The sequence below is a fragment of the Pseudopipra pipra genome, chromosome 8 (assembly GCF_036250125.1).
Source record: "Pseudopipra pipra isolate bDixPip1 chromosome 8, bDixPip1.hap1, whole genome shotgun sequence".
In the NCBI taxonomy this organism is placed as follows: Eukaryota; Metazoa; Chordata; class Aves; order Passeriformes; family Pipridae; genus Pseudopipra; species Pseudopipra pipra.
This window is the reverse complement of record NC_087556.1, coordinates 35,733,673-35,757,152: the sequence shown is the minus strand read 5'-3', so window position 1 is coordinate 35,757,152 and position 23,480 is coordinate 35,733,673. Positions and strand designations below refer to the sequence as shown.

Here is a 23,480-nt window from a genome sequence, read left to right as displayed (position 1 = left end):
AATTAAAAACAACTGGCAATGGTTAAGCAGCAGTCACCAAATGTGAGAGCAGCACCTGCCAAACAAAAAAACCAGGGTAATGGTACTGGGTTTTTTTTTTATATATTTGATCCCTGTTGCTTACTTAAATTGGAAATACTGGTTTCAGCCAAATTCAGTTGTGCCAGGTCACCTTTCCAAATACAAAATAGGATGAGTCTTTGGGATATGATGCACACATACAAATATGATGTATCTTATTTGCCAGTGGTCATTATGGCTACTTGATCAACTGGGTTTGATTGGTTTCCTCTGAAAAAAAAGTGATTTCATTTGCTTTGTATCTTTTTAACCAGACAGCAAGAGATTGCCAGATTGGGTACCCAGGATTAATGGAACAATCAGAATGAATGAATTTTGTAGCTTACTTTTCCCCTGGCAGAACAGAGAATTCAACCCTCTCTGTGTTATTTTAGTTATTTTTGCCAAGAAGTTTAGTGGTGCTCAGCTTTTGTTGGAATGAACAGATCAAAACTGGGACAAGACTGGACTTGTATTGGACAAGACAATAGACAACAGCTCTGTCTCTTTTTAATCTGTTTTGCCCTCGTTTCCAATGGAAAATCTTTTTGTGCCTCAGAAGCCCTTTTTCTGTTTGGTCCTGGGGGATGACTCTACCTTTTATTCCATGTAGGTGCTGCTCAGAACAGATCTGGGGTGCTCTGCCAATGGTTTGATGGATTTGTGTTGTTGTTTCCATGTCTTGCCTCCTTTGCTCCTTCAGTGACGGTTCTGAGCGACAGAGAGCAGACATTTGGGTTCTAAGTCAGCTCAGCAGGAATGTGGCTGATAATTGGTATTACAGTGGTTTGCAGCTGCAAATTAAACAAGCAGGCATTGCAGCTCCCCAGGTATCTGCCTGGGTATTAAATAAAGGAAAGTGGGAGGCAAGACTCCTCAGTGGTTTGAGGAATATCATATTATATCATATCAGCTGCACTGACAGAAGGGTCAGATATTTCAGGTGATTCTTGGGGATAGAACCCGGTGAAATCAATGCTGAACCCAGGGAAATCAGTGCCACATTCCCTGCCATTTCACTGGAGCTGGACTTCTCCCAGAGTTGCTGTCCTCTCAGCCTTTAATTCCCTGTCACAGTAAAAAAGGGAATTCCTGCCCAAGACAAAATGAGGTGTGCTGAGGCTGATCACAAGTGATGCTGGCCCTGCCTTGGCCACTTGGAGCTATCTGTGTGTGTGGGAGCAAGGGATACATCACCAGGATCAAATTTTTAAGCCTTTGCCCTGGAGCAAGCTGTGGTTTGGCACTGAGAGGTGTTATAGGGTTTGGAGGCCAAAGAAAGACTCACAATACCTGAATATACCTCCAGCCTGGGATATCTGGAGGAAAACTGTAATTCTGCTTGAGCTTTGCTGTGGTTCCACCACTGTTCCCTCCTTTTTTTAAAGCAGAAATGAGCGAGTTGATTTAAACCCACACTTCTCCCTTTGCCTCCTGGGCCTGGCAATTTTAAGCAGCCGGGGGCAGGTGGTGTCTGACAGCAATTGGGGCTCCATCTGGAGCAGAATTCTGCTGTGAGAGGAGTTCAACAGCTCCTTTTGAAGGACACTTGTGGAGGTTCTCTGAAATTCAGAGGAGTTAAAATGATGAAAGGTGGCTCCAGTCTGTGAGAGGAGCCAGATGATTGCTTCAAGTGTCCTTATTTTTGTGATCTGTGGCTTTTCCAGTTGGTGCATTGACTAGGCATTGCTATAAAATGTATTTGTTAAAAACTCAATACAAAGAAAATAAGCTCTTTTAAGCTATAAAATGCTGATAAAACTTATGAAAGATCAGAAGAATAACTCTTATCTAAGCATATTTTGTGGATGATGAGGTCATGTTCTAGTCAGTGCTTTGTTATTGGAATGGAGTTATTTCCTGCAGGAAGAAAAGCCCAAAGAAACAGATTTGTTAAACAATCTTTCTTGGTTACAGCAAAAGCTGGTTGCAGCCTATTTATTATGAGGAGAAAGTGAGGGAGAGTAGAATTTTTCTTATTATCTGCTAGTAACCATCAATATCCCCTATTTTTCATGCAAAGCACTGTTTATCCAAAAACTCAGGATTGTGTCAAGAAAAAAAGAAAGTGCAAATAAAATGATACAATTTCTGAAATTTGTGCAAACTTATTTCACAATAAGCCCTGTAATTTTTTCATGTCCTCTACTGGAAAAAGAAATGGTCGTTAAAGAGAAGGAAAATACCTTAGAATCTCCAAGAGTTCTTCAAATCCTTTCTTTCTCAGTTAGTGAAAGACATAGTTATCTGTAGGTCAGGACAAAATATATTTATATACATAGTACATTTAATATATTATAGATTTAATATAGTTTGTACACATTACTAAGTAGAATTAATCTACTTCTTCTTAGGATACTACCTTTAAGATTCTGTCTTTCACTAAAGCAATTATGTTTCCTGTATTTAGTGTTCATTAAGATGCAACTAAATGCTCTTTCCTGTTGCTGGTACTATGTCCAGATTTCAGGTTCTCTGACTGTGTTTGGTCCAAGTTTAATTAATTTGAAACTCAATTTCCTGCATGCTTCTCTCCTCTGTGGAGAGATATTACCTGGCAGAGCTCCCCTGGACCACAGTTGTGCTCCAAGACAGAGATTTCCAAAGGTTTAGAGACCACAGTCAAATTCTACCTGTGAGGACTTGGAAACTTATTTTGGATTCTATTTCCAGTGCAAATGAGGCTTCTCAATATTCCACAAAAATTAGGGACATTTTTTTTCTATGTTTGTTCCAGAATGGACAAATATCTAGGTGCTCATTTGGGAAATCAAGCTTCATGGTCTTGGCCTGTCACATTTTGGAGAGGCTTTGATTTTGCCCTGTCTGGAAAAGGGCCCCCAGTAGGTGTGATCTGTGTTAAACCTGAATAGACTTTGCCACTGCCAGTTCCCAGCTCCAAACTGTTGTTTCTCCCTTTGGGGAAAATAGTTGCATAGTTGTTTAACTGATTTTCTGACTCTTAACTGCAGCATCTCCATCACCCCCTCCAGAACTGTTATGTTTTCTAAAAATCTCCCATGGAACTATTTTTCATTGCACCTTATTCTGATATCAAATTCTGTCTTTTCTATCTCAGATCAGAAAAATCCTCCCAAGCAAAAAAACCTGTGGTGAAAGCAATGTCTGTGTAACAGCCAGGCTGCATTAGGAAAAAAAGATTTTGGTGAGAAGATATCTCATTGGAAATGTTTCTATCTGCTCTAGAAAAAATTCCAATTTCTGTTTGGTTTTGATCAGCCCAAATCCATTACCGTCACTTCAAATTTTTGTTTTTAGATTTCAGAGCAGGTTGTTTGTAGGAAGTCCTGTTGGACACCTTGGCCAGGCCTGTCAGTACTGATGTATTGCAGATATTTATAAAAATCAGAAACCCATCATATTTCACTGCATTTGCTTGTTTTGCAACTCCTCAACACGCCTCTTCAGTGTTTTCCTTAGAGCTGTGCCTCCTATAAACACATAAGTGTCTGTGCTCTGTATTTTAAAATCTTCTGCTGTTTATTTGATTTTATGGACATTTTGGTAGTGTCTGTTTTTTCTTAGTTAAAAATCTGTTGCTAATCTTCCATTTATCTCAAAGATCCTTTGAAGCATTGTGCTGGATTGAATGCTAAATGTGTGTCTGGTGTCACACAAACCTATTGGAATTTAAGAAACCAAGCTGTGCTTAAATGAACAAACATTGCTATGAGTTTTACAATGACTTTTAAGATCCTCTGAAACAGCTGTGGGGGTTTCATTAGTGAAAATTCCTTCCCTGTGTGATACAGCTGCTCTACAAATACAACATCTTAAAATGTGGCCAGTTGCATCCTCTGAATTTGCAGAGGTCTTTAGCTCTGGGCTACTGGGAGTGTCATTATTTTGTCTCAAATATTTCTCAATATTTTATTCAAGTTGGCTTCTAATATTTCTAGTGCTCTGAAGGTTTCTGTCCTTAGCCCTGAGTTATTTTCTGTCTGTGTGCTCCCAGTCTCATCACCAGTCTCATCTTGCTTTCTGTAGGTGGCAGCAAGTCTATTGTTCTGCTGATGCTCTTTAGTCTCTCTGAAAATGTTTGTTCCAGACCTAACCCAAGGAATGTGCAAAGAGGTGTTTTACTGCAGAGCAAACACTCAACAAGCACGTGGAGATCTGGGGATGACAGGAACATGGGATTGTTCTGAAACACACGTTCAGAAAACAGAGTTGCCTGAGAGAAACCACTGCAGTAGTTGAGTGGTTATCACAGAGAGCTCATTGTGGCAAGGGAGACACATCCTGTGCCAGGATTCCAGGGTGAAACTCCCAGCACATCAGGACCCTGGCACATCTTGGTGCCTCTGTAATGGCTCCTACCAGGTCACTGCACAAACTCCAGGACAGCAAAGAGCAGAGGAGAGAGGATGACAAATAGGATGGGAGGAATGAAGAGCAGCAAATGCAGCTCTGGATAAGGAACACCACCCACTCGGGCATTCTTTGCTGGTAAAATGGCTCTGAGGCAGCTGCTCTAACCTAGCACAGTGCAGAGCAGCCCTAAAGCAACTCTATATTTCAAGTGCCCTAAGTTGTTCCCCAGGTGCAGCAAAGTTTTGTACCTTCTGTCCTGGAAGTGTTACTCAGAGCATTTAAAAAACTCTGAAGGTACAAACCTGCTCTTGAGTAATGTGGTGAGAGATCTGTGTGATGAACAATTGTACACAATTACCCTCCCCATCACCACCCAAATGGGCCCTGGCATTTTCAAAACATATTTATCCTCAAATATCCACTGCTGGAAGCTGTGTCCTGTTCAAAGGACCTTCTTATTCCATCACATTCCCTGGTAAAAAATATGAGGCTGATCATCTTCCCTGAGCCAAATTCCTCCTGTTGTTCCCTGTCTTTGCACTGTGTGTTCAGTTTTAAGCCCCTCACTGCAAGGAAGATATTGAGGTGCTGGAGCGTGACCAGAGAAAGGCAATGAAGCTGGGGAAGGATCTAGAAAACATGTCTGATGAGAAGAGCTGAGGGAGCTGAGGGTGTTTAATCTGGAGAAGAGCAGGCTCAGGGAGGACCTCATGGCTCTCTTCAACTCCCTGGCAGGGGGTTGTAGTGAGGTGGGAGTTGGTCTCTTTTGCCATGTCTAAATGAAAAAAAATGAGAAAATGTCCTTAAGTTGTGCCAGGGGAGGTTCAGATTAGATATTACCATTTTTTTTCCCATTGGAACAGTGGTCAGACATTGGAATAAGTTGCCCAAGGTGGTGGTGGAATCACTGTCCCGGAAATGTTCAAGGGGCTTCTGAATATGGCACTTGGGGATGTGGTTTAATGGTGATTATGGTGGTGCTGGGCTGATGGTTGGACCAGATGATCTTGAAGGTCTCTTCCAACCTCGATGGTTCTGTGATTCTGTGCTTGTGTAACCATGTGCCAAGATCCAGGACCTTCTCCCAGCGACCTTCTGCAAACCCTGTGCCATGGACACCCTGCTGGGATGTGGCAGATTCCTCTAGGTTGGTCTAAACAGTCCACAGTCTGCTTTCCATCTGCCTGATTCAACTGACCTCGTGGAGTTACTCCTCTTTCTACTTCTGGCAGTGACTGGGGGATAACTCTTGTCCCTGTGGTTTTGTAATTTAAAGTAATCTCTGGATTACTTTAAAATCAGTCAACTGAAGGTAATTATGAGCAATCATGGTGACAGAAGAAATTGTTCTAGTCTCAAGGATTAAATGAAAAACGAGACAGTGAAGTGTCTGTGCAAACCAGAGCTGGTGATATCAAGCTGGGAATTGATTGATATTCATTGGGACTCACAAAAAGTTACTCTGACATCAGTTGAAACAGGAATTTTAACGTGTTTCCACAACAGAAAGTAGGATTTTAATTCCAACAGTAATCAAATCTGAAATGTTTTAATTCTGGCTTAAAAAAAAAAACAAACACCTGAGAAGAGTAGCTGATCCTCCTGGGACTTGGCAGCACTTCAGAGTGAGCGTGGATGTGACCCATGTTGGTCAGGAGGCTCAGTCCTGGAACCTGCAAGTCTCAGCTCCCTCAGCTCTCACTCCAGGCACACACTACATGCCAACAGCAGTGCTGCTGCCTGAAGCAGGGAGGTTTTACCTCTGTTCTCTCTCTCCCCTTGTTGCCTGTGCAGCATCACCGTTGATAAGACAGGAACATCAAACATTTTTAACAGCAGAACAGATGTAACCTCACAATGGCTCTTGAAAAACATCCAAACCTGTTTAACAAGTTTTCTTAAACTAGCATCCCCAAAACAAAACAGGGACATCATATCCAGCAATAGCCCAGACATTAACCCTGTTTTCATTGCCCCACTGAAATCTGTCATTCTGTAAAACAGAGGTGCCTCAGTCAAAGAGAAAGTCAATTAACAGCGGATTGTTCCCAAAGGCAGTTTCATTGCAGCTAAACCCACAAGTGGCCCAAGAAACAAATAGCCCTAAATCCGTGATCCAGTGACCTTTCCTTAAAAGAGGTGATGCATTTACACACAACACTAGAAAACCATATAAACACAGCCTCGCTAGGTACAAAAACCCTTTCACTAATCTATCAGTCTCTCAAACCTAGAGAAAGATGGATTTTCGTACTTTTTGCCCCTATCTCAGAGTTGGAAAAGAATGAAGTTTTTGAAAACCGAGACTTTACAGCTTACTTTTTAGTTAAAGAAGTGTTTTATACCCTTTTCTTTAACCGTGGTGTGTGAGGGAGGGAGGGCTGGGGCTGTGGGGATGAACTGGGCTGCTCTGTGTTTAATGTCCAAGGCGGGAAGAACCACTTAGAGGAAAAGTGGAGTAGAATATGATCCCTTTTTTTTTTTTTTTTAAAAAGCTTCTGCCTAGTGCCAAGCAGGATGAGCTTTTCCCTTCTGTTCTCAGCTGCAGGGAATGCCTGGGGGAGCAGAGCACTCAAGCTTTTAATTTCCTCCCCCCCGACTCGATGCACAGTGCAGCAGGAGCAGACTGCAGAGCCTCGCTGCTGGGCTGCCTTGTAATTGTTGGTGTCTGAAGGAATTACACTCTACCAGCCACAACATGCTGCTGCTTTGCTCTCTGTTATGCTCATGAATATACGAGCAGGCAGGAGTGGAAAATCTCCCTCGTTTTCATCACTTGTGAAATCTCCCTGCCCCCTCCATGCAGTACATCCATTAACCGACCCCTTATCTCACTGCCCGGGAGGAAGCAAGTTCCTTATTTATTTTGCAGTGAAAAGAAAGGACCTGGAAAAATATAGGACTAACTTACAGTGTTGTGCAAGTGGCAGAAAATGGCCAGCTTCTGCCCATTGAAAAGATAAATGCTTCTCTCTATCCCCAGTGCCAAATTCTCATCCTGTAGCACACTTGTAATGAAGTGTGCCAACAGGAGCAGCTGTTTCTCCTCTCTGGCACTACTTTACCATCATAACTACTTAAACACTTTCTGTCACTGGAAGAGATGTTGAAAGAGAAAATCAGTGCAGAAGTAGTCTCACAAACTGAGATTTTAATCCTAGTTTGCTCCATAATATCTAGACCCCTATCTACACATACTGTTTTCCACTGGGAAAAATCAAAAGCTTCTTTTCTTTGAGAGAAGTTTTGGGTTTCTGGGGGAGAGATTAAAGCTGCCTCCATCACACAGCACTTTGAACCCCAATGGTTTGCAGCATATTATGGTGGTGCTGTGCAAAACTGTCACCTGGGATAGAAGAGATGGATGTCTTATCCCCTTCATTCCTTTTTTCCACAGATCTTAGTTTCAAAGCAGCTCACCAGTCTGGATTTGGCAGCTTTTGGCCTCCAACTTTCTAAACTTAGTCTTACACTTTTTATTTTTATTTTTTTTTCTTCTATACTTTTACTTCACTTCTTTGAGCTTATACACACACACACACACATATATATATATATACATGCACACACTATTTTATATATGTATGTAAACTGCTCAGGACTGATGGATAAGGGTTAGTCCAATTCACATTATGTGCTTCCTTTCCTCCTTGGAGCTGATGCTGTGGCTCACTTGCATGCAGAATTCCAGAACTTGTTTGGGAAAGGCTGCATCTCATCTGAGCAGGAGAGAGTCAGGGAGCATACTGTGAAATAAATCATAAATGGCAGCATTTTCTTTTTTATGCTGTAAGTGCAGGCAGGCTTCAAAGAAGAGCAAATGAGCCTGAGGATACTTCATGTGGCAAACAAATCACGTGTGGAACTTTTCTTCCTTAAGGCAGCATCTCAGCAAAACGGAGCTAAAAGACCAATATTTATGTGTAATATTTGGGAAAGAAATTACCTGTTGTACACAGTAAACTACACAAGCCTACTGTGGTGCCTTTAGGTGTTGAAATGTGGTCACCTCAGGTTTATACACAGCTGTATTCTCAGATTATACAGTATGAGATGCAATATTCATACATCTTCCATAGAATCTCAGAATGGTTTGGGTTGGAAGGGACCTTAAAGATCATTTAGTTCCAACCTCCTGCCATGGGCAGGTTGCTCAAATACCATTTATATACAAAACTTGCACAATAAAATACATTCATATGCACGTATAAATTTGTTTTTAAACAGTTCAGAGTGAGACATGAGAAATAAAGACAATAAAACACAGAACACTTGTGTATAGAAAGAGGAATCCCTTGTAAATAAATGGGAGGCTGGGAGACAGCTCCGAGCATCCTGGCAAATGCTACAGTTCCACCAGCCAGAAAATCTTGAGGGGAATCTCTCAAGCTCTGCCTGTGAGAAGATTTGTGTTGCAATGAATTTGTGTTCTTCAGAACCTTGGAGCTTTTGGGGCCAGGAAGATGAAACAAAAGCTGCGCTGGCAGAGCAGAAAACAGGGAGTGTTTCAACAGCAAATCACACTTGAATTCTGGGAGCCAGAGAAAAACAGTCATTAAGGATGATCATTGCATTTATTCTGTTAAAGTAGTATTTATGGCAGTCTCTGGGAAAGAGATCATTAAAAGCTAACATTTTCTAGGGAAATGTTCCTGGAGTGCAGGCATGTAAAGTAGCTCCCACCTGGAAAACAAGAGTGACCCTGAACTGGAAAATATACGTGAAAAGGATTATGGAAAATATCAGCGTGAGAAAATCGGGCTGAGCAAAATTCAGGCAGGCTTGAAAGGGTTGGGTTTGATTTTATTGTTTCTGTGTGATGGCATGAAGGGCTTAACCTTCTGTACAGCTGAAAACAACTCCTTAGAGGTATAAATTCAGATGGGAAATGTCAGACTGTGCCAAGTGGTGGTGTGTGAGACTCAGTTTGCTTTTTTCTTAGGAATACTTAACTTTTGTGGATATTTACTGCAGTTAAATATGTTTATTATGCATCTCTACTGTTACCATATTGAGTCAATGCTGTGGCAGGGGTAGCACTTGGTGTCTCTACAGAAATGCATCAGGATCCAGCTTAAAATTTATTAGTTTTGTTGTGCTGACTTTTCTTGTAGAAGAAAATTCATGTAAAGCTTTGTCCTATTGTGAATAAATTGCTCAGTTTACATTTGTGGCCACTTTATAGGCATTTGTTTCTGTGAGAACAGACATTTTCATGCATTTTGTCAGCCTATTAGTCCAAAAATCTCAACACATGAGGCTCACACAGGATTTATTTGTGTTTCAATTGCTGTTTTACACACTCATGCACTGGTACCACAATAGGTGGTACTGTACCACCTATGTATGTGGTATCTAATCCCACATGGTTTCCCTAATTAATTTATTAATTGTTAACTAATTTTAATTATTATAAATTAAATAATAATTAGTTTATTAATTAACTATTAATAAATAATTAATATTCATTAAGATCAATTGTGTCCTGCCATATTAATTGTGTGAGAAAGAATGAATTCAATGGCTTCAGAGAAAACTTGATATTACCTAATTTTTGAGGCCTTGACATCACAAGCCAAGAAAATATAAAGGGAAGTGACTTTTAATGTATCTGATTTATTCAAATTTTTTGGGGGTAACAAAGAAGCTCAGAATAAATTTGGGTAGGTACCATATGCATTATGCACCATAACTTAAAATATGGGCATGCATTAACTGTAAAGACTGAGGTATTTTTATTTCCAAATCCAACCATCTTAACGTGAAAATACTCCTTTTAATGAGGCAAGAATGAAGTGAGAATGGAATCATTACACACACTTTCTGAAAGCAGAAAATCAATGAACTTCTGACAGTATAGTCAAAATCCTGCCACTGCACTCTGTGCCTTTGTTACTTTTCTGTAGTACCAACATTTATCTTTTTTCAATTTTTATTTTTATCATTTTAATTTTGTAAATTTTATCAATTTAATTTTTAATTTTAATTTTTATAATTTCTCTTTTTTGCAGTTTTCTCTCTTGAGCTGACACCACAACCTCGCACTTGGAGAGAAGTTTGGGTGGCAACATCACATTTTTAAAGGCACAGCTTCATTTCAAGCCACAGGTAAGCACATTTTACTCTGCTCTTGTAGATGTTCATAGTCACACTACCAAGGTGTTGCAGACCTGCCATGGGCATTCTTTAAGGATCCAGTATAAGATGTTGTCCTCTAAACAACTTAACTCTCTTTTATTTCCTTTGCCCCTAAACAGTGCAAGTCCAGTTTCTGAAACTTTAAGGGTTTTATGCAGTTTCCTGGGATCTGTCACTTTACTTCTGGCCTCCTGTAATTTGGTGTTATCAGACTTGATGAGTATAAAAAGTACAATAGTGGTGTATATTCTCTTGTTTATTTATGAAGATGTTATACCATTTTGGTCCCTAAAAAGAGACATCCTTAACTTTTCAGCTTGAAAATAATGCCTGTATTTTGTGTGTGGACTGTTCATCTGGGCTGTACATCTTCCATATATTTTATTCAACTTTCTTTGGAAAATTAATCTCACATATCATTTTACACTGCTGTTAGTACTCCTGTGAGCTTTAATAAAACATACCTGTACTTGGCCTACTTCTTTCTTCCTTTACTGACATTCATTCAAAACAACTCCACTGATCTCTGTAGCCTTACTCCTGGCCTAAAACAAGACAGCAAATTAGGACAATATATTTCCTGCATCCCTTCACATACTTTTCAAAGTGCAAATGTAACCAAGTAATTTAATAAATATAGGAATGCTTAGAAAATCTGGCTAGGTGTGGGAAATGATCTGTTTTATGTTGGTTTTTATACAAAGACAGGATTTTGTGTACTTCTCTCACACCCAAATTTTGAAGAGGTTGTTTGAAGCCCCATTAGAGTGGTATTTTCTGTAACAGGTAATTATGTGTCATCTGGGGAGATTGGGCTCTGGTGAGAAATTCAGACAGAAATTCAGACACAAATCAATACCTAAAGCACCACTTTGGGTCTGCAGAGCTGAAAAGCTGGGATTTTACCTCTGGTAAAGTGGAAAACACACATGTCAAGAGCAGGGATCTCTGTTACCATCAGTATTGTTGCTCTGTGGAACTATGAACAAAGAACCAAGTAGATTTGTGATACCTTTGTGGGGAAAATCCCTCTTTTAAATTTAGAAAGACATCATAAACTCAAGGAACAAAGAAACAAAGAAGAATTTATTCAGTGCGTTGGGTCTTTCTCTCACCATGTTTTTTTCTGGGGAAAAAGACCCTTTGGGTTTAAATCTCATACATTTTATAGTTTCACAAAATCCCACCCTTTTTCAGATAAGTTTGATATATTCATTTTTACCTAAAAAGGTTTCTTTTCTCTGAAAAGGGACTTTCCCTTTATCCCAATTGGCACCTGGGTATCCTCTGTCAAAGATGATGGATCTTCCTTTGTTCTTACCCAAAGAGAGAAAAGAACCCCTGTGTACAAAATGGCCCCAAAAGATTTTAATTTTTAGGAATTTTTGTATTTCCCTTATCTGACCAAAAAAGACACAGATAATCAAGTCCAATTTTTGGAACTTGGATATCTTATAACATCACGATACACCTATATAAAAACCAGTATTTTTATTTCTCATACCTTCATAGCAAAACAAACCACTGAAGATTAGCAGGGAGAGGGTCTGAAATGGGAGGAAATGCTCAGTTTAGCAAGCTCTCTGAAATTTGGCTGCATCAGATCTGAAAACTTGAAGGAAAAATAGCACCCAAAGCTGTGGAACATCTTGGCACAGAGCTGAGTAAGTTTTAGCAGCAGGTATTGTCTGTCCACGCTCAGAATAAATCCATCTTCTCCCCTGGTGAGGGGGGATGTGGGTGAGACCCAGATTTATGAGAGCACCATTTAGGGAGTTCATTGTGGAAGGGCTTCATCCCTTCCCTGCTCCAGGAAGAGGGTTGGGTAGCACAAAGGTAGCTGGACAATGGTCGTTCATTTTATTTTTGCAGGTGTGAGAAATCACAGGGGAATTTAGCTTTGCTGGGGAGGTGCCTGGTGACTCACCTTCTAAATTGGTGGAGATGAGGGAAACTTTCCAAAAGCAGCGAGGAACGGCTCAACTCTTCCTGTACTTCCTCAGAAATTCAGCAATGAGCCTTGTGAAGCAAAAAAAATACACCCAAACCCTGGGTATCTGCTGCGTGAAAAGACATTTTTGAAGTTGAAATGGATTGGTTTTTGCATTTAAATGTCAAAAGCATATGAGAGTGTGAGTTTGGAGTGGCTTTCAGGTAGCTGTTTTCCAAACATCTTTAGGAATGTCAGCTTTGGAAAGCTACGGGTGAAAAATGAAAATTCCCATGTGCAATTCCTCGGGGTAAAAAAGCCTTAAATGTGCTTCTCTATCAGCTGAAGAAAGCAAAATATGGACCTGAGGTAATGTGAGATAGCAGAGGATTTCTGAAATCCATCTCATCTCCTGATACCCAGTGTCAGCTCAACAGGGAGGGAATGTCAGGGCTTGTCCCTGAGTTGAAACACTGATGGACTCGGTGATCAGAAACCTCAGCCCTTACTGGGCATTGGCTCCTCTTTTCCTGCTGTTCCTTTGCATCACTTGTTTAACACAGTAAATTTGCTGCAGAACACAGAGCTGGGACCACAAATGTACAAATAACTTTAGGAGCCTGAGTCCAAAAACCTGGTATTGGCAGGCAAAAAATGTTGCCTCTACTGGGTGGAAATGCAGAATAGCCTGGGGTTGTTACCAGACCTGCAACACTCATGGCATTCCCAAAAATCCCTGGGGGAAGTAAAACTCCGTGCTTAGGAAACACTGTGCACTTCTGTTTAGTCTGGTCACTGAATTTATAAATAAATCTTGATAACACCCCTCTGAGACTGTGCATTTTAGCAACATTTGTCATTTATTAGTATTCTACCTTTCAGCAGAAATTGTGACAGATGGAAAAGCAGTTGTAACAGGACTTGCTCTGATATTTAAATATATTAATATATCTCTGTAAGACAGCCTGTATTCAGAGACCTATTAGACTTTGATTTATGAATTAGAAGTCAGAAAAGAATTCATTTCAGCAAGATTCAGTTTATAGACCTGGATGGATTATTGTAGTGAACACTGTTGTGTTCATTGTGCATCACAAAGGAACATCATTTATCTGGGACAGGTGTCTTTTTAAGCAACTGGAATACTACAAATCTTTCACTACCCTGTAAAATGCCTTGGAAGTGGAAGTGTAGTCAGACTTTTTCTGGAGAAGATATTAACCAAGTTAAGCCCTAATAAGTTCAGTGTGCTGAGTAAACACATCAATCTGTATAAAATCAGAGTACAGACAGTGCCTAGAAACTAATCCCAGATGCTTTATTAAGCAGCTCATTCTAAGTATGGGGGAGTCAAAGTACACTAAAAAGCTTCATTAAGTATCTTGATGAATTGGAGCCAACCACAGGACTTCCTCATTGTCCCTCTATTTTCCATTGTTGTTTTTCCAGGGGAAATGAACTTTACCACTTGTGCCCATGGAAAGTAAATTCATGTCACAGAGCAAGTGACTGATGGATAGAGCTTGGCATCCCTTTCTCGAGTAATTTCTATATTGGAAAATAATTGCTAATGTTTCACAAAGAATGTTCATCTCCAAACTCTTTGCAGACCAAAAAATTCAGAAAAAGCCACTTTATCTGGGGACAGCTGAGACTTTTTTTTTTTCAAGATTTCAAAATGTTTCATGTTGATTTCAACTGCTTAACTTGTATGTAACAATAATAATAATAATAACAATAGAGAAAACTGTCACAAAATGTCAAGAAGATAATTTCAAACCAGAGAGGATAATTTTTTTCCTTGCCTGGAAGGGTCATCAGCAGGAGGGTGCTCAGATGTGCTGTTCCCTGGTGGGGTAAGAGCCTGTCTGATGTGTGCCCAGGGGGATACAAAATAGAAGAGGATTTGAGAATTACCCAGACTAAGGGCTGGGTAATTCTTCTGCTGAACAGAGAACCTGAGCTTTAGGGAAAATTTGGAATATTGGAGGAAATGTAAAGATATGGCCAGGCTGCAGGCTCAGGATATGCCCAGGGATTAATGGGGAGCTGGTTGCAAAAATCTCCTGTGCACTCATGAGAAGAGAAGAGTAAGGATCATTATGATGCCATAAATGATTCACCCAGGAGACAATGCAGAATGGAAAAGTTAAATTAATAAATCATGCAAAACACTTCATTTTGTTTTGTTTTAAAAAGCTTGATCCATCTCAGCAATAAATCTTTGCTACTTTCTGAGCTATGAAATTCATAATGGACTGAATAATATTCATGATAATAAAGGGTTTGACTCAACTCCCTCATATTGGTATGAAGTAAGAGTTATTCTACAAACTTGAAAGGGATTGCAGAGCAAGAAGAGGGAAATTGAGTTTGGTTGAGTATTTTATTTTTCCCCTAAGTAATACAGGTTAATTTAACAGCTTATATATGTTCAGAGTCTTGTTAATGTTGCTCTGCAATGATGGAGGGCAAGCCTGTTGCCGTTTTTATTATTATTAATAATAATTATGATGATTTATTATCACCATTACTATCTTTTATTAGTACTATCTTCTTTGATATTAGAACTATCATAATTTTTTTTATAAAGCACTGTATCAGAAAACAAGAGGTGAGGTTTTCAACAAGGACTGTGATTTCTGTCTGTATTTATTACAGAGCAATTGAGGATTGAATTCTTTTTTTCTTGTTAGAAAAAGTCAGGTTGTCATAGATGTAGCAGTTGCTAAAAAGTGTGTCTGGGAAAACCAGCAAACTTAAGCCAGGAAATGTGAGAAAAAAGCCCTGAACTCTGAAAAATACAATATAGGTCACTATATATCTTTTAAACAGGCACAGCTTAGCTGGATTTTGTAGGGGTTTTTTTCCTGCTTTGGTTTTAACCAAAGAAATAGATTTAAGTCCTGTCATTATATCCTGCAATAGCAACTGGTATTGCTAAAAAATAAAGGTAAGCAAGACCTGCTGTGCCTTGGCTGGGATGTACCTGTGGAAAATATGGAATCCGTGGATGTGTGAGATGAAAACAGCAAGACTCAGGTGCAGGATAGTTCCTTTAACAAACTGCTGGGGAAATGGGCTTTGGCTTCATCCCCCAATATTAATGAGTGTGCCCTCATTATTAATGTAATTGCTGCAGGGCAGAACTGCCCCTGCTGTGCAGATAAACACCAGGAATTCCTACCCTGATCCCAGGGGCTGCTGCTACAAATTGGCATGAAATGCCATTGGATGGGCAGGGATCAGAGCTCCCTCACTGTAATTCCTGAGTTTGCATCCATACAATCCTCTGCTACCCCTGAGAGCAGACACCTGCAACAAACTGAGGGTAAATGCTGAGCTGGATGTGTGCATTCAACATCCAGAGCTGCCACTGAACACAGCCCTGCTGCTTTAATACAGGGTAGGATATTTGCAGCTTCAGATAGACCTGAGCATAACAACACCTACTAAATACTTTTGTGCCCATTTGTGGCCAAATAATGAACAACAACAACCACTCTGAGACCAGAATGGTCCCAGAAGCTTTCTAAACCAAAGCAGCACAGGGGGTTTTAACCCCAAGGATGCTTCCCGGGAACCTTTTCTGGTGGATGGGCTGCAGAGGTAGAGCTGTTTTTTGTGGTAGGTGCTGATTTTAACTGTTGAACAGCACTTTTACATCCTCTAGGCAACCTCCCCTACTCTTATGCCACCTGTGTGTTCTTTTTTTTTTGTCTATTTGAAGCTCTGGAGAGGGCAGATCTGTAACTTGATTTTTGTGTGAGCTCGAGGTAGAAATGATGAGTGAAAATAGAAATTTCTCTCTCCTGGTGTGCCGTGGGTGCCAGAAGCAGCCAATGTGGAACAGGTTGTCCCTGAGTGCTCCTTTGGGCACCCTCTGGGCTGCTGCTTCTGGGGGAGATTTCATTTGGCACCAGGTAACCCCCAATAGTCAGGCAGTGATATCTGCCTGAGCTTGTTCTTTTTGCTGTCACTGTTAATGCTCCTGTGCAACCAATTTCTTACTTTTGTCTTGGTTGAGAGATTCAATTTCTCCTTGTTCCTGCTCCCTGAAGTAAGACAAACCTCCCAGCCCATCCCTGCCTGGCTTTCACAGACTGTGTTTTGCAATTCCTGCTTCCCTGCCTTTTGTCTGGCTGCTTTGGAAAGGGACTTTAAATCATTCAGTTTGGGAGGCAGAAACGTCAGAGCTGAATTTCTGCCTGCTCTGTGTACTTGGTGTTCTTTTCTCTATTCGAGTCTGATGGATCTGTTCTCTGCCTGGGAGCTGCGTGGAAGGAGGGATGCTCTGTCTCACCACTTTGTCTCAGACAACCAAAAAAGAACACCTTATTTCTGTGATCCTGGAAGTTTTTGAACGTCAATGAACCGGAAAGATCAAAGCAAATTATAATCAGTCAGTCTGGTCCAACTGTGCCGTGGATGAGGAGCATGTCCCTGGAGCTGCATTGCCCTGAGCTGACAGACACCAGCCTGTGACCACAAAAATGCCAGTGTGGGCTCTGATTCCCTCCTTATTCCACGGCATGAGCCATGAACTGGTGTTTGACTGGGCACAGATGGCCTTGCTGACCCCTTTATGTGCTCAGAGCAAACGTCATCCTTGCCCCTGTGAGCGTGGCTGGAGTGCAGGGTGAAGGTTTAATAACCCTGCTGGTGAAACCTTTGCTGCTTCTGATTCGACAGCACGAGGAAAAAAAGATGATCTGAAATATCCTTATTCCTGTATCAACACACAGCTGAGTTGCAGCCTCTTTATCCCTCATGTAGAACAGGCTGTATGAGTGTCCTGGAGGGAAACAGTACATTTAATCATGGGTCCCTGAAAGATGGATGGCATTGACAATATTTGTTGTGGGAGATGCTGTGCAGCAGTGTAGGCTTGGAAAAGTTGGAATGGCCTGTGCAGTACAAAGAGGCCAAGTTTCAAGGTTTCAAAATTTTTTCTGCAAGGGCTGAACCCAGATCTAGCAATGCCAGTGAAAAATAAAGTGATTTTTACCAAGGAAAGCACTGAGTGTTTCCCGGCAGCTTGGAACATTCTGGGTTCTCTAGATACAGCAAATTTACCAGAATTTGGGAGGTCAAATGGTCAGGAGCAACCTGTGTGTCAGACTGCTGCACAGGGAAGAACCCAGGCATGAGGAGGTGAAGGAGACAAGGTTAGGTTCCAATAATGACTTGATTATTAAGAAAATTGGGACCAATTGGATTTGCCCAGTCCTTGTTGTCTGTTGTTTAATCCTCATTAAATAGTGCACTTTTCCAGTTCTCCCCTGAAAAAACAAACAAACAAACAAACCCCAAAAAATAAACCCTTTTTTAAAAAATAAATTGTTCTAGAAATCTAAATTCAGTGTAAAGATGAAGATTTTCGGGTAGTTTCTGTTGGCATTCACAAGATTAGATATTCACTATTCCTGACCCAGTGCTTCTGTAGCAGCTCCTTCCTCATCAGAGTCCATGCCCTTAAAGAGAAAAGTGGGGAACATTTTATTTTCAGTGAATGTTCTTGAAATTCCTCATTATTAAAAAAGAAGTTCACATGTGATGCTGGTTAAGCAATGAACAGTTTGCATGAAAGGCATCAGGTCAAAATTCCTGAAGGAGAAAGTTTCAAAAGTTTAAACTTATTAATACTTAAAATTAGCCCCCCAGGGCTGTGTAAATGTAACCTGCAAGCACAACTGAGAATCAGAGATTGCTCAAAAACCCCAAAGAAATGCATATTTGGGGTTATTAAAGAACAGCAGCAAACATTCCATACATAGAGGTTGAGGCAATGTAAGGGATTAATAGGAACTTTTTGACAGGTGAAGCTCTAATCATTCCCTGTGTATAATTTATACCATTACCAGTCACAATCTCAATGTTCTGTTGGGCAGAATTTTGCTGGTGGTAATTTCCTTACTGGTTTGTGATCACAAAATTACTGTGCTCGTGTGGGGGAAAATATTACTTTTAAAACTTATGGTGCCTCATAGTCTTAATTAAATTTGAGTCATCATTAATTGGTTTAATTCAAAGTAGTGCTTTTCAACAGATTTTAATTAACATACTAACATTTTTGACTACTTCTCCTCCTCTTCATTTTATGTCATCCTTTTATCATCACTTGGTTTCATGAACAGTGACTCATTTTTCACGTTTCCATTGGTCCATGATTGTATCATACAGCCCACCTTTTTTCTCACCTTTTTCTCTGTTCTCTCAGAAACAATTTTACTCTTTATCTCTTGGTGATTCAAAGCACGAGGCTTCAAATAATTTAAAAAAAAAAACGGGTGGAGGAGAGACAAGCTAAAAGAAAACGGTCCATCCGCGGGCAATCACAGAGTGTGGGTTGGGGGGATCTTTCAAATTTTAATTTGCACTTTTTAAAGGTTAAAATTAAGGAAGCACAGGGTTAAACAGCAGGCAGAAGCTCTTAAGGTTTTGTTTTTCATGTGAGTGTGGTCTTGAGCTTACTCACTGTGACACTGCCAGGTTGTTCCTTCCCAATGCCCAGGTGAGTCCCAGCCCACAGGCTGAAGGAATCATCCCCACGGCAAGTGGCACCAGGCATTCTGGAAGGACATGGAGGGGCTGGAGCAGGTCCAGAGGAGAGCAACGAGGCTGGGGAAGGGACTGGAGCACAAGTGCTGTGAGGAGAGGCTGAGGGAGCTGGGGGGGCTCAGCCTGGAGAAGAGGAGGCTCAGGGGAGACCTCCTCACTCTCTGCAACTCCCTGACAGGAGGGGGGAGCCGGGGGGGGTTGGTCTCTTTTCCCAGGAACCATCAGCAAGACAAGAGGTCTGGGTCTTCAGCTGTGCCAGGGGAGGTTTAGGCTGGATATCAGGAAGAATTTCTTTGCAGAGAGGGTGCTCAGCCCTTGGAATGGGCTGCCCAGGGAAGGGGGGGATTCTCCATCCCTGGAGGTGTTTAAGGACAGACTGGATGTGGCATCAGTGCCATGGGCTGGGAACCACAGCGGGGTTGGATCAAGGGTTGGACTGGATGACCTCTGAGGTCCCTTCCAACCCAGCTGATTCTATGATTCTATGATTCCATGATTCTATGATCCTTTCCCTCCCTTTCCTGTAGCAGCATCTGAAATGGGAAGTTTAATATGTGAGGCTCTTCAGCTGCGGTGGCTGTGCTGTGGTTCCCGAGGGAAAGCTCTGTGTTCACTGGCACTCTGCCTCCAGATTCTCCAGAATAAATGATGTCTGTCAGCATTTGGGGACTGAGGCATTTTTGCTTCACACCAGGATGACAGAGGAGCTGTTACCTGTGTGGGATTCATTTCCCAGCTCAGTGGGGCCACAGGGCTGTCCTGGAGCTTCCTATTCCAGTCACACCCCAGACCAGATTAGATGTCGAGGATGCTTATTAGGGAAACAGTGAGACACCTGCACAGAGAGAAACTCAGGCTGAGCTGGAACACAAGTGTGAGAAAGCACAAGGAAATGGCAGGAATTGCCAGTTACAGCCAATGTGGCTCTCTTCCTTGCTAATCTGAAAGTGCTAAATTAATTTCAAAGGAAACATTAAATTAATTTACTTTGTCCCGTCGTAAGTTTAATAAGCAGAAATAATGGAAGTTCCAGCAAATGTTGTTTCTCTCTGTGAAAAATCCTTCATCTATAAGGAAACAGTGCCAGAATATCCATCAGGATGGGCCAGGGGTTCAGTAACTAATGCTGAAGGCTGGAAGCAAAAGCACTTTATTTTCTTGGTGTCTCTGGGGAGATGAGGTCCTTGATTTGTTCCTTTCATTTCCCCACACTGTCAGCTGTGTGTGCAATTAGATGTCCCTGTCTACTTGTATCTGATCTTGAGTAAAATTTGTGGAAGTTTCACTGTTGCTTACAATGAATTTAAACCAGACAGTAAATCCCAGTGAAACCTTTAGGTTTTAAAGCATGTGAGCTGTTTTCTCTGAGAACCAAAGGAATAGATTCTGTCATTTGGTACAATATTTTTCTTCTGTTCTTTTCCTTTTTCGAGATGATATTTTTGTCTGTTTTTCTCACAGAGTAGTAAATCATGGGTGGCCCTGAAGTTGGTTTTGTTACAAAGAAGTAAACACCTTTTTGTAGGAATTATTCCTTTTTATAGGAATAATTCAAAACTAAATATATAGTTTTGCTGACTGATTCAGTGAATTTTGAGTAGACACAGGGAACTGGGTATATATATATATATATAATGTTGATTACAAACAAGCACTGCAGGCACAACTGAAGCTGATTTAGAAATAGAGACCCTACAAAAGAAGAATATTGACACTAGAAACAGAGTCAGTTTTTATTTTAAAGTAGTTTGGCCTTTATGCAGTCCATCATCATGGTGACTGTTGATTGCCTCTGGATCAGGGCTGTAGGTTATATTAAAACATTTCAAAGTGAAAGGAATCATAGATTCCAGGAGCATCACACCCACCTCATGAATGCATCTGATCTTGGAGGGGCAGCAACTTTTAGAAGTGTGATGCAAAGCCAGTTTATACCTCTGATGTTCATCAGGACCTCCTCAGGATCTCTGCATGTTCAGTGCTAATTTTTGTTTGTTTGGGGTTTGTTTTTTTTTTTTAATTTATAGAAATAATTTCTGCATAAAATGTAAATTCTTCATCTGACTGAGTGGTTCCACTGAAGAAAACTCTCATGTCCCAACTCACCTCTAAGAAGGTCTGAGCTAAGGAAATGTGGCAAAATTGGTTTCAAATATGTTTGCCTTCAGGTTCACTTGTGGACTCAGACAGATATTCTGTATCTGCATGTGAAGGAAAGTTTCAGGGCTTACCTTCCAGAGCAAGCTGCAGGCTCAGGACAGAGAAAATTAACTGATACTGATACTTAAGAAATGCTGATTCGTGTTTTAGGCTGGGTAAAGATATTTTCTTGATTAAAAATGTTTTCTTGTGAACTTCATAACAGTGGACAAGCCAGAACACCCACAGCTGCATATTGGAATAGTACAGGCCCTGCTATAAAGGGAGGGAGGTGGGATTTGATGATGCTTATAGGCAATATAGAAAATAGAAGGACAGCACAAATAGAAGATTAAACAGCTTTTCAAATAGAAGTGCTGTGCTTTGGCTGGAAAAATATTAACTCACTGCTTCTGTTTAGCCTTCCAGAGAAGTTAAAATTCTAAGTCCAACTAGTAATTAGAGCAACTGTGGCAGGCTCATTTGGGAGAGCAGAATGAAAGAAAAGCCTGGTTAGCTGCTGAAATGTAGCAGCAAAGCTGAGCTGCAGGAAGGTGTCCCAGATGGAGAGTTGCTTTTTCCCTGAGCGTTGCATCTGGTGCTGCAGACACACATCAAGGCAAGAGGGAGTGAATTAAAATCCAGCATTTGTCTGGCAGCCTGCACAGTCTGATTGCAAAGACTGATTAGGGATTAAATCCTTCTGACAACTGAACCATTTAATAACAGAGGCTTCAGGCTCCAGGCAATTGGGCTGTGGAACAATTAGTTTTCTTGTAGTAAAAAAAACCAACCCAAACCAAAAATAAAAAGCATTGAAAAGTCTCATTGCAGGTAATTTATTTTTCTTTTCCTCATTTGGAAACTTCCTTGAGGAATTAAGCACTGACTTAAAAATGAAGAATGTGGAGGGGAGGAAGGAAGCAGGTGGACAGGCAAGAGGGAGCACTTTGAATTTTGACTGGTTTCAAAATACATTGAAATTCTGAAAGAGAAAAGTTTTGCCACTTCTTAGCAATTGTTGGAAGCAGCTCAGAGGTGGATTTTATGATAGGTGGTGCTTAGAAAAAGGTGACAGCTACCAAACTCTGATGTGCAGGGAGAGAGAAACTGGAATCAGCCTCTGTAGCTGAAAAACTTCTTGAAGGACAATTGGGGTTGGATTAACAGCTAGACCCTTTTTAGGTTGGAAGGAAGTGTGATAACTCCTTTTTAAAGATTCCTTGAACTTCTTACTCTTCCTCTCAGAAAGTTCTGCACAGAAAGTCAGAAGAAATGGCAGGAAATTGTGAAAGTGGACAGGGGAATCAATCTGTTCAACCATCAGCAAATTTCTGCAGCTCTCCAGTTTGAATCATGCTTATTTGCCAGTGTGCTCTCACTTTATTTTCCCCTCAGGTCCCATTAAGTCTGAGCTAATTAATCCAGAATTCTGTAAAAATAAAGTGATTGTTTAGCACAACAAAGCTGACAATCAGTATAACGACAGAGATAATGCAGCAGTGAATACTTCCGTGGGATGTACAACCAAATTGGGGCCATCTGGAGACACCTCCCTTCAACAACGTTATCTTGACTATCTCTATTATCTCAGAGCTCCTCAGGTTCTCCCTGTCTTGAACAACCCCAAGTTCTTGAGATTGTACCCACAACAGCTACAACAACCAGCTGAAGAGGGAGGTGATGTGATGCTTGATGCCCTCTAGGTCCTCTGCAGCCAAAATCTTCTCCTTCAGCTTCAAAGTCTCTTGATGGCATCAGTAAAATTCGGGCAGGATCAACAGGAACGAGGCAGAGAGGGCAGATGTTTTCCAGGTTGGGATGGGCAGGTGGTACCTGGGTTTTTAAATTCCCTCAGATTTGACTCACATCTCAAAGCACAGTTTAAGAGCCCAACTGTTAAATATTGAGCACAGAGTAATATTTCCACTGAATAAGCAACTGAAACCAAATCCTGCAGGAAGCAGCAGCTGGCAGGATCTCAGTGGGGTTGCTAAAAGAGCCCTTGAGGGTCATATACCTGCTGTCTCTGTGGAAGGAAGGCACAAGGGACCACCAAGTTTGGGCTTTCCAGCACTTAGAATTTTTTTTCTGTGTTCTCTGAGTTGTCTGCAGTCTGACTGGGAGGTAATTTTACTTTCTCTCATTATCTAATATTTGAGTGTCTGGCTTTTTCAGTTTCACATGACTTTTAGTTAGCAAATATATCACAAATTTCCTCCTGGACTGGCTGAAAGTTTGCTTGCCCTGGGTTAATTGTTTGCTATTTCCCAAGACATGAAATACATTTTAATAATTAATTTTATAATGAAAATTG

General features: G+C 40.9%; 1 long non-coding RNA gene across 1 annotated transcript in view; it reads left to right on the top strand.

Annotated features, from left to right (window-relative positions):
• Positions 1-23,480, top strand: part of LOC135418366 (uncharacterized) — a 121,737-nt gene that overhangs the window by 68,921 nt on the left and 29,336 nt on the right. Inside the window, exon 2 of the long non-coding RNA XR_010432406.1 lies at positions 10,407-10,503. This is a non-coding gene — a long non-coding RNA (uncharacterized LOC135418366). The remainder of the gene's footprint in view (positions 1-10,406; positions 10,504-23,480) is intronic.